The sequence below is a fragment of the Aegilops tauschii genome, chromosome 5 (assembly GCF_002575655.3).
Source record: "Aegilops tauschii subsp. strangulata cultivar AL8/78 chromosome 5, Aet v6.0, whole genome shotgun sequence".
Lineage (NCBI taxonomy): Eukaryota > Viridiplantae > Streptophyta > Magnoliopsida > Poales > Poaceae > Aegilops > Aegilops tauschii.
In genome coordinates, this window is record NC_053039.3 from 62,520,431 (window position 1) to 62,532,342 (window position 11,912).

Genomic DNA, 11,912 nt, shown 5'->3' on the forward strand with positions numbered 1-11,912 from the left:
AGAGGGAATAAAAGGACTTCCCCAAACTTTCACCTTGCATTTATGATCTCCGTGAATTTAAAACTCATTTCATCACAAAACCCAAGAGTGAAGATGATATGACTTCTTCCCTTTAAATAAATGAAAAGAGTTTTGAAAAGATTTGAATTCCATTTGGAAATATTCCAAATTCGGAAACTTTAAGCAACTCAATGAGTTTCATGAGAGAAGATAAAATGACTTCTTCAAATGCTAAGAAAGAGAGTTGGAAGTTTCAAAGAATCAAATTGAAAGTCCCTTTGAAGTTATTTTGAAAACCCATTTTCAATTTGGAGTTATTTGGTTCTTATTCAAATTATTTTTCTCCAAAAATAAAATATATTACAAATAGGGTAAAATGATTCCCTACAGCAGAAAAGTGGAGAAAAATGAGTTTGAAATCATTTTGGAATTTTAAAATATTTTTATTTGGGTTTTAAATGAACCAGTAGCACTCTTTGCTTTATTTAAATTTTTGTGGAATTTATTTGCCGCTGAAAATATGTTCATGTTTTAGAAAATCTTTTTCTGAAAATTTTGATATATAATATGCTATATATATAATTTTTTTATTATTTTGCTATTTTTTTGTTGTCTCAGTTTTTTTTAAGTTTTTGGATCGCCGAACTGGGCCGGCCCAGCTCGCCCGCCAGGCCGCGGCCCAGCCCGACGCCCGCGCGCCGCCGCCTCCGACTCCGGGAGGAGTCCGCCCGGCCACGACATCGCCGGCCGCCACCCGTGTCGCCGCCGGACTCCCCGCCGCATCGCCCCCTCCTCCAAGCCACCGCCGCCTCCTCCCGCATATAAAAGGGGGAACCCTCGACCCTCTCCCTCCTCCACATCTCGCAGTCGCCGCCACATCTCACGGCCACCGCAGCTCGCGCCCGCACTCGCCGGAGTTCGAGCCGCCGCCTTGTCCCGCGCTCCACCGGCGCCCTCGACCGAAACCGCCGCCACATTCGACTTCGCCTTGCCGCGTCGTGCCCCTCTGTGTCTCCGCCCGTCACCGCCGACCCCGGAGCAGCCGTCCCCATCCGAGGCCGAAACCGCTGCCGCCGCCGTCTCCCTCACCGCCGCGCCGTCAACCGCCGTGGTAAGCTCTTGTCCGTCCGATCTTAGATCTAGGGTCTAGATTAGATCGTTTTTTTAAACCGGTATGTTCTATTTAACGAACGTTCACTGGTTTAGCCCTGCCGCGAACACTTTTTGGCCAGTAGTTTTCTGCCACGTGGCCAGGGACCTAGTTGTAGTTTTGTTTCTTTCAGTTTAGCCCCTGGTTTTCAAACCCTCACAACTTTTCGACCATTTATCCAAATTCAGTGAAACCAACGCCAAATTCTTCGTCATGATCTCAACTGTCTAGAGAACTTATTAAATCAGCTTTTTGAAATTATAAAATTCTAATTATATCAGATTCAAATTTAAACTTGTTTGGCTATAACTTGAGTTTTATAACTCCGATTTAATTGATTGTTTTTGCATATCAAAGTTCTTGACATGTACTTTCAGTTAATATAAAAATCACATAATTGTGCTACTATTAAAAATATGTTTCTAACTAGAAGCTTTATTTGATGTTTTTTGAAGTTTTTCGAAGTGTTTTCTTTGTTTCTTTCAAGTCTTTGAGTGATTGCTTATGTGTGGTTATAATTGCTTGCTCATGATAGATTGATCGGAGTGTGACGAGTAGAACTATCAGGAATTATGAGTGCGAAGAATCTTCATCAATAGTACAAGGCAATTTCACACTTTGATCATATTCTTCCTATACCCAGTTTTTACTTGCATTAGTTTCACCCTCAAAGATTGCATGAGTAGGGTTGGGAACATGTGGTATTGCTATGTAGTTGATGAGGTAGGAACCTATTAACTTTTTTATTCACCCCGGGAATATTCGTTATGTCATATATTGCTTAGCCATGGTTGTAGACGGGGATTGTTATGTGAGATTCATGAAAGATGCGAGAGATAATAACTAAGGGAAACTTAAGGTGGCTACTTTAACACACATCTGGGTGGAATGGTTGGGGCACCCTGGGGATACCAGTGGCTTGCCCGGGCACTTGGGGAATCTAGTGTTGTCCTAGGAGATCCCGAGGTACCCGTGTGATCATCCTATGGAATGCCACCCAGGCTCAAAGGGATCATAAGATTATTCATGCTAGAAACTTCCGTGTGCAGCCACAAGCCATTATGGCCTCTGGCATAGTTGAGTAAGTTGTGGGAAACCTTTCCATGATGGGCTAGCAGATGTAGGGGAATTGTAGGTGTACCGGCCTATCTATCGGTTAAGGGGACCTCTTCAGAAAGGCTATGTCTCAATCTTCCGATCATGGATGCGGTCGAGTCTTGTGGGGAAAAGTGCGCAAAACTCTGCAGAGTGTACAAACTAATCATGATTAGCCGTATCCCCGGTTATGGACATTTTTGAGTTTCTGGTATTTGAATTATTGGTTGATCTAATCACTTTACTTAATGAATTTGTTGGTTATTATTATTATTACTTGGTAATTTTGGGACTGAGTTGGGGTTACCTTCTCAATAATGGCATAAACTTGGTAGGAAATAAAAATGTATTCCTTTGTTGTAGGGAAAAATTAGCTTTATGCAAAAATGAAACTTAGAGCCTCCACGAGCCAAATATGCATATAGTGATAGACATTTCCATTATTATTCTATGGTGTGAAATTGCTAGTACATTCAATGTACTGACCTACATGGTTGCAATGTGTCATGTTGCAGGAATTATCCGACGAGTAAGTGATATGTTAGGGTTGCGTTGTCTACACTCAACTTTGCCGTTGGTGTTGTTGGGACTCCACAATTTTGTTGTTAGTTCTGCTATATGGATTGAGGTAATAGTATTTACGTTACTTTATACATGTGATTTACCTTTGTTATAAATCCTCGAGTACTGTGTGTGTCAGCATACTGATCCAGGGATGACACTTAAGCACAGAGACTTCGATCCATTGGGATCGGGTCGCTACAATCGGAGGAGCAGGGTGGGATAGAAGGGTAGTTTCGGAGTTCGAGATGTCTGAGCTTGGAGGTTCCGCTTCTCTAATGTGATAATAAAGCAACAAACAATGCTGCTCCCGTGCGCTCATCCCTTGCTTGTTCTTGAGCGCTAGTCATTCATCCCTAGCTGGGTTCTTGGGATATCTTGATTCTCTTTATGATGATGTAAGGGTCGGAAACAATGAATAAGGAATCGGTCGGAAGTTCGCGCCAATCGATCTTCTGTAGGAGTAGGAGGTAGCGCGAATCCCCTCTTTCTTCATTTAGAAGAGTGCTGGACCTCCACAACGTCAAACCATAGAACACAGCTCCTTTCGATCGAACCCTAGTAAAGAGGACTTTACCTTTTTCGTAGATAGTCTGAGTTCGAGCTACTATAGTCTCCCCCGCTGACCTTCTTTTTAGATAGAATCCTCAATGAGTGGAAAGGACTCCCAGACTTGCTCCATAGTACTATACCATACAGAGCCGCGCCCATGTGATATGGTAAGAAGAAAAGGGGCCCGACCGCCCTCTTTTCTTTTCCGCACCAAGCCTTCTTGTAAAATCGGGTGTATTGCTCAGTTGGTAGAGCATTGGGCTTTTAACCTAATGGTCGCAGGTTCAAGTCCTGCTATACCCAAAAAAACCACTCTTGTATTCGTAAGGATGCATAGTAGCTTTCAAAGAGCACTCTTTGGCCTTGAGAAAAGCCCCTTTCTCGTCAACATCTCGACTTCGCGCGTTGTTTGAGGTAAGTATAAAGGAGATCAGATCTGTCCGGGGAATCGAAGGATACAGAAATATGGAATCGAGCACTGATTATAGGAAACAAGCAAACAGAACAGGTTGGATCCCATCTTTAACTGCACAGAGCAGCAACCTACTATTGATTGGTGATCTTACCACTACAGAAAAAAGACACATCCGTGACATTTTGGGCCGAACGAAATTTTTTCCTGTCATACTTATGACACTTCTATGACTATAATTGTGACAAAACCCGGTATCATCATAGATGTGGTGGGGTCCTACTTCTATGACAAAAAATCATGACAGAAAATGGGCTTTTCGTCCTGGGCGGGCCGGAGACGCAGCTGCATGACATTCTTTGGGCCGTCCATGATGGAAAAAACCATGGTAGAAGCGAGGGCGCGGAAAATATCGGGGAGTCCCCGGTTACGGTGGGTGGTCGGGGGCCGAGCGATGCGCGTTTCTCTCGTACGTACGCGCGTGTGTGCGAGACGTTGGGCTCTAACTGAACCCAAGCGATTGCACTGCAGGCTACGCGTTACTGAACCCGAGCGATCGATCGATGGCTGTTAACTGAACCCGATCGAGCGATTCCTTCGCTACTGCTGCTAACTGAAGCCGATCGATGCTTCCTCTGGATGAACAGTGAGCGTTGCGCTGGGGGGGGGGTTGGATGAACAGTTCCCGGTGGGTGTGGATGAACAGGACCCCGTGGTGTTGCCTCTGGATGAACAGTGCCCCGATCGATCGAGCCGGTTGGGGCTGGATGAACAGGACCCTGTGGAGGGCAGGATGAACAGGACCACCCCGTGGAGGGAAGGATGAACAGTAGATGGTGGAGGGCTGGATGAACAGTAGCCCGTGGAGGGGTGGTTGAACAGGAGCCCGTGGAGAGGGCTGGTGAACAGTAGCTGGTGGAGTAGCGCGCGGTGGAGGCTGGTTGAACAGGAGCCCGTGGATGAACAGTCGCTGGTGGAGGCTGGAGGAGGTCGACGGTGGATGAATAGTAGCCCGTGGAGGCTGGAGGGGGTCGACGGTGGAGATGAACAGTATCCCGTGGAGTCCCGTTTTGCGGTACTCCACACCCCTCCTGATGAACAGGACCCCCGTTTCGACCGTAGCGCTCCAACACAAGTCCGTTTCCTCCGTTTTGCGGTACGCCACACCCCTCCCGATCAACAGGACCCCCGTTCGACCGTAGGAGGTCCGTTTCCTCCGTTTCGCGGTACGCCAGACCCCTCTCGATGAACAGGATCCCATTTCGAACGTGGCCGGTCGAACACAAGGTTGTTTCCTCCGTTCTGCGGTATGCCAGGCCTCGTTTCCATCGGCTGTTTCGTCCAAGCCCTCCCGATGAACACGACGACGCATTCCATTCCGACCCAGCCGGTTGGCTCCCCATGAACACGACGACGACGCTGTTTCTCCGTTCCGACCCAGCCATGTACACGAGCCTTGGCCATACGTATGCGCGAGTAGGCGTTCGAGACCCTGCCCGTATGTGCGTACGTGGCCGTATTTTCTTTCTTGCACACTGGCCGTTGTACGTACGTGTACATGCTACGTGCACGCCTCTACTACGACACGTGCGCGCCTCTACACAGCATGTACGTACACTTTCTCGACCAGAATGAGGTCCCGACTGTCAGGCACTTCCTTGCGTGCGAAGATGTAGCTGGTGGGTCCCAGCAGTCATGGGGCGAATCATTTTTTTGCCCGGACGCACTTCCTTGCGTGCGAAGATGTAGCTGGTGGGTTCCAGCAGTTAGGGGGAAACATTTTTTGTGAAATACGGTGGCCCGTCCGGTGGGTCCCCGCTGTCAGGTGGAGGAATAATTATTTTGCACGTAATAAGGAGGCACTTCCTTGTTGCGGTCGTGGACCCAGCTCTCAGCCTCTCCACGTATAGTCCACGTCCGATGGAAGCCGTTCCTTGACCACGTTGACCACGCCGCGCTGAGAGCACCAGGGCGGTGGACGACGGTGAGGCCTAGGAAGGGGACGATGCGGAGCCGGGGAAGACGCGGCAGTGGATGCCCACGCGTAGAGGAGTATGAGGGTTCTCTGGTTCGCTGCGGTGTGAGGCTGCCGTCGCCGCAGAATAACAGGGGGTGTGGGTGAGTAGAGGGATGGCCTGGCTAGCAGTGGGAGTAGTAGGGCGGGGTGAGGCCTCCGCCGCATCGCAGCCGGCCACGGGAGGCAGGAGCACGAGGCACGACCGACACTGGTTTGGGCGGCTGGAGCAAGAAGACCACAGGTTGAAGAAGCACTACGGCCGTTGGATGGACATCGTACGGTGAGTGGAGCTAGAATCGTGCATATTGACTAAGTTGACAAAGCCCTCCGTCCCCGTCAACTTAGTAGGCCCACAAGTCAGCCTGCCACTATACTGGGTCCCAGCTAGCAGGGGGAGTATTCATTTTTTGTGCGTAATAAGGAGGCACTTCCTTGCGTGCAAAGATATAGCTGGTGGGTCCAAGCTGTCAGCAGCGGTAACATTTTTTTCACAAAATACGGAGACCCTTTCGGTGGGTCCCAGATGTCAGCTGGAGGAATCATTATTTTGGGCGTAATAAGGAGGCATTTCCTTGCGTGCGACCGTGGACCCAGCGGTCAGCCTCTCCACGTACAGTCCACTTCAGATGCATGTCGGTCATTGACCATGTTGACCAGGCCGCGCCGAGAGCACCAGGGCGGTGGACGACGGCGAGGCCTAGGAAGGGAACGACACGGAGGCAGGGAAGACTCGGCAGTTGTTTCCCACGCGGAGGGGAGTACGACTGTACGAGGGTTTACTGGTTCGTCTTCCGTCACCGAAGAATAACAGCAGGTGTGGGTCAGTAGAGGGATGGCCAGGCCAGCGATGGGAGTATGGTGGGGCGGTGGGGCTTGTGCAGCGCACAGCCGGCCGCGGGGAGGAGGGAGCAGGCAGTCCCGTCGGCGCTTGTTTAAGCGGCTGGAGCAGGAAGAGCAGAGATTGAAGAAGCATGACGGCCGTTGGATGGAAATCCAACAGTCACTGCTTGTGCGTCAACCTTTTATTTAGGAAAGCCTCAAATCTGTGGAAAACCGCATACAACCCATCTGCCATTATTTCTAATAATTTATAGCCCAGTTGCTAATTCTTAAGGTTTTTTTGGAGCCCATATTCTTTTTGTTAGCATTACAACCCATATTGTGGCCACGGTTAAAACATTATACGAAATTTTGCATATTTCGGTGCGGTCCGAACTGTTTTTAATCCCGAAATTTCGAGTCACATTCAAACTGATTTTAAAAATAAATGTATATCAATATAAAATCCAACAAATTGTCCACACATAAAAATCAATGCAATTTAAAATCTCGAAATGAAAAAAAAAAGAAATTTGAAACTAATTGCCAGTTTCATGTGTTTTAAAAATGTACAGCCCATTTCTCATTACTGATAGGCCATTTTCTCGGCCAGCCGAATGAAGCTCTCCTCATCTTAAAAGATTTGCAGCCCAACAGGCCTGGCAAAGTGACTTACTTGGCAAATCACAAAAAAACTGGGCTGTGGCCGTCGACCCAGCTGCGGCCGTGGACCCAGCTATTAGCCTCTCCACGTACAGTACTCTTCGGATGGAAGTCGGTCGTTGACCACATTGACCACGCCGCGCCGAGAGCACCAAGGCAGTGGACGGCGGTGAAGCCTAGGAAGGGGACGACGTGGAGCCGGGGAAGACGCGGCAGTGGATGCCCACGCGGAGAGGAGTACGAGTGTTTACTGGTTCGGCTGCGGTGTGAGGCTGCCGTCGCCGCAGAATAACAGAGGGTGTGGGTGAGCGGAGGGAAGGCCTGGCCAGCGGTGGGAGTAGTATGGGGGCGGTGAGGCCTCTGCGACAGCATAGCTGGCCACGGGAGCCAGGAGCAGGCGGCACAACCGGCGCTGCTTTGGGCGGCTGGAGCAAGAAGACCAGACGTTGAAGAAGCACTATGGCCGTTGGATGGACATCGTACGGTCACTGGAGCTAGAATCGTTCATATTGACTAAGTTGACAAAGACCTCTGTCCCCGTTAACTTAGTAGGCCCACAAGTCAGGCACCCACTATGGTGGGTCCCAGCTAGCAGGGGGTATTCATTTTTTTGTGCGTCATAAGGACGCACTTCCTTCCGTGCGAAGATATAGCTGGTGGGTCCGACCTGTCAGCGGGGGAACGTTTTTTCCGCGAAATACAGAAGCCCTTCTCGTGGGTCCTAGCTGTGAGGTGGAGGAATCATTATTTTGCGCGTAATAAGGAGGCATTTCCTTGCGTGCAGCCGTGGACCCAGCTGTCAGCCTCTCCACGTACAGTCCACTTCCGATGGATGTCGTTCATTGACCACATTGACCAGGCCGCGCCGAGAGCACCCGGGCGGTGGACGACGGCGAGGCCTAGGAAGGGAACGACATGGAGGCAGGGAAGACTCGGCAGTTGTTTCTCACACGGAGGCGAGTACTACTGTACGAGGGTTTACTGGTTCGTCTGCCATCGCCAGAGAATAACAGCGGGTGTGGGTGAGTAGAGGGATGGCTAGGCCAGCGATGGGAGTACAGTGGGGCGGTGAGGCCTGCGCGGCAGCATAGTCGGCCGCGGGAGGAGGGAGGAGGCAGTCCCGCCGACGCTTGTTTGAGCGGCTGGAGCAGGAAAAGCAGAGATTGAAGAAGCACGACAGCTGTTGGATGGACATCCAATAGTCACTGCTCTCGTGTGCATTATTTCTAATAATGTACATCCCATTTGCTAATTCTTTAAGAATTTTTTTGGAGCCCATCTTCTTTTTGTTAGCATTACACCCCATATTGTGGCCACGGTTAAAAAGTATACGATTTTTTTTGCATATTTCGGTGCAGTCAACTGTTTTTAATCCCGAAATATCGATTCACATTCAAACTATTTTGAAAAATAATTTATATAAATATAAAATCCAAGTAATTGTCCACGCATAAAAATCAATGGAATTTAAAATCTTGTAATAAAAAAATTGAAACTAATTCCCGGTTTGATGTGTTTTAAAAATGTACAGCCCATTTCTGGGCAAACCGAATGAAACTCTCCTCGTCTTGAAAGATTTGCAGCCCAGCAGGGCTGATAAAGCAAGTAGGCCTCGTTTGGGTATTTCTTCAAAAAATAGAACTGGGCTAGCCATTTTCAGCAAGAAAAAAACACAACTGGGCTCATGATGTGGTAAACATAAATAAAACCCTGGCTAGACGGGCCACAGCCCCTGCACAACCCCGTTGTTACCCTGATCCGTCGCTAAAACTAGTATAAATAATAGTTGCTTGTTCCTCAAAAAAAAACTGCGCGACCTGCTGGGTCCCTGGTGTCAGCCACTCGTAGTGTAATTCTCTCGTTTATTGACTACGTTGACAATGGCGTGAGCCCCAGATGTCCAACCATTAGGAGGAACCATATTTTTGGGCTTGTAATATAGAGGCACTTGCTTGCGTACTGCCATGACGCTGGTGGGTCCCTACTGTCATCCTCTCCGCATACAATCACCTCATTGTTCCTCTCGGTTGTTGACGACGTTGACAACGCAAGAGGGCGGCGCACCGTGCACGGCGAGCGAACCAAGGCCGCAAGGCGGAGGATGACGGCGAGGCCTCGGACGGAATGAACAGGAGCCGTGGAAGATGCGTCGGTCCAGTCGCAGGCGAAGGGGAGTACGAGGGTTGACTGGTTCGGGTGCGGGTGCGTGTTGGGGCTAACGTCGCCGGAGAATAATAGGACGTGTGGGGGAATAGAGGGAGGGACTGGCCAACGTTGGAGGGTATGTACGGTAGGGCGGTGGTGGCGCAGCCAGCCATGGGAGGCAGGAGCAGGCGGAGCCGACGGGGTGGTTTGGTTTGGGTGGCTGGAGGAAGAAGAAGACAAGAGATAGAAGACACACGACAGATGTTGGATGTCAATCCAACGGCTGGTAGGCAGAATCGTTTGTTGACTGGCTAGTAAGTCGACACCACCTTGGATAGGCTATTTCCTCGCGGGTCCCAAATGCCAGAATCGAAATCTGTCATGGTCATGCAGCCCTTCCTATGAAAATTTACAGCCCATTTGATGTGCTAGTTGTAAATAAGTTTGTGGGTGCTGGTGGGGGCTAATCACTTGGCTTCTGTAATGCATAGTGAGCTCAAGCAGCCGACGAGAGTGATGTTATTTCCCTTGTTTGGGATTTGTTAGTTGTTACAATATTTCACTCTAAATTAAATGACTGGCAAGCCATTTGCCTTGCTTCAAAGAAAATATGACAGTCACAGCCGAGTTGAAAAGGGCAAGAACATCTAACTCCAGCTTACAAACTGTACAAAAGCACGAGGGTTAATTGTTCATCAGGTTTACAAAAAACCCAGGTTGAAAAGGGCAACAACATCTAACTCCAGCACTATTTTTGGCAGTCACAGTCAAATGGATCGGTCAGGTCCATAGAATGAACATCCTGGGTCGTAAAATTTACTGGATTATGACCTCAGTATGTTGTAAATAGAAGCCCGACATGTTCAGAAGCTCTTTTGCCCACCTGAAACTCCTTTTTTTGCTCTTCCACATACCCATCCGTCAAAACCATGCTGTTGATAAACTTAAGCCTGATGGACAATAGTAACCTCGCATTCAGCAGGAGTGACAAATCTAGTGTTTGCACGATTGGCTACATATCGTTCTAGCGTTATTGTGTTCAATCGAATCTCATGAGAAGTGAGAAAATCTCGATGCTTACGAATCCACCAATTGGTTATAACTTTCTTACCCCGTCCCGTTGCCTAAATAGACATGAAGATTGAAAACAGTTAAGGTCTAAAAAAAGGAGTGTCGAAAGAGCAACAGCTAAACGGTTAATTCTAGTACACTATATGCGGGCTTCAAATATGCATGAAATTATCACCTTTATATACAACTTCTCCAGACATGGAAAGCATTGCAGCAAACCAATAATATTGTTCAGATCAAAACTATTCATTTGGATATATAAGATCTTGACAGAATCTAGCACCATTGATAGGCCATCCATGGAGAAACTCTTCATTGAGCATAGAACATAATATTAGTACAAAATGTGTACTCCAAGATGACAAATAACTTATGCGCAGAAATTTAAAATGCAACTTATGGTTACAAGTGTAGATGATAATGTAAAGTACCTGAAGAACTGTGGAGCCAAACACCATATTGAAATGAGCACAGAGATCATGTATTACACCCAAGGTCTCCTGTTTAGGCGCAGAGAGGACAATTATTTGCAACAGTGAATAACTAGAATCAATAATCAACCTTTGAAGTGAAGGGGCATCATGGATGATGAGCTGCCTTCCATCAAAACAAATTCCAATTCTTACAAGGTTAGGCGACTTTATTTGGAGACAACCGATTCTAACTGTGAAAACAAGCACCAAGCACTCCAGGGCAGGGCAATTGGAGTGCAATGAGGCCTCCGATATACGAACCTGCACAAGTGAAAGTTTCTTCAGAAATGGGAGTCGAAGGTTTAGTACCAGATTGTCTGGTAGGTCGCACAGCGCAAAGGTGGCGGTGTGGAGAGAGGAGGAAAACCGCGAGATGGACATCGGTGCTGAGGGCACAGGTAGTTGGCGTTCAGTATCTGGTAGGTGATTTCCAGGGGAATAGTAGAACTCAAGCAGCTGTAGTTCTATGAATTCAGGGGATTTCAGCCAGGCGTCCACCATGCAGGGCATGGTATGCTTGCTCAGGTAGCATGACAGGATGCAGAGGCTTTGAACAGAGCCCTGGTGGGAGGAGATGATGGCTCTGGGAATTTCAAAATCATTGAAGAGAGATAGCTGACGACAGTCGAGATTAAGGGGCACGGCGCGCCATAGAGGGCGCCACCGAATTGAGAGGACTTGGGTGCGGCAGCAATCCTTGGTGGGGAGAAGCAAGATGATCTCCCCAAGGACGGCGTCCGGGAGATCGCTGATGCGGTCCACCCGAGATTCTACGGGTTCCTGGGATCCGGTGGGGGCGGGGTCGCCGCTTCTCCCCGCGCTGCCGGGTGCGGATCTACAACAGGCGTTGCCGCTGGCGAGAGCCTCATCTTCTTGGCGCTGGGGTTAGCCGACTCCATTTTCCTCGAGGGCGTCGCGTCGCGCTCACGGATTTGAGCAGAGTAACGAATGACG

At 48.7% G+C, this 11,912-nt stretch overlaps 1 non-coding gene across 1 annotated transcript; it reads left to right on the forward strand.

The window, feature by feature from the left end:
- Positions 1-3,588: 3,588 nt before the first annotated feature.
- On the forward strand, positions 3,589-3,661 carry TRNAK-UUU (transfer RNA lysine (anticodon UUU)). Its single transcript has one exon. It is a non-coding gene; the product is annotated as a tRNA-Lys (tRNA).
- Positions 3,662-11,912: the final 8,251 nt, after the last annotated feature.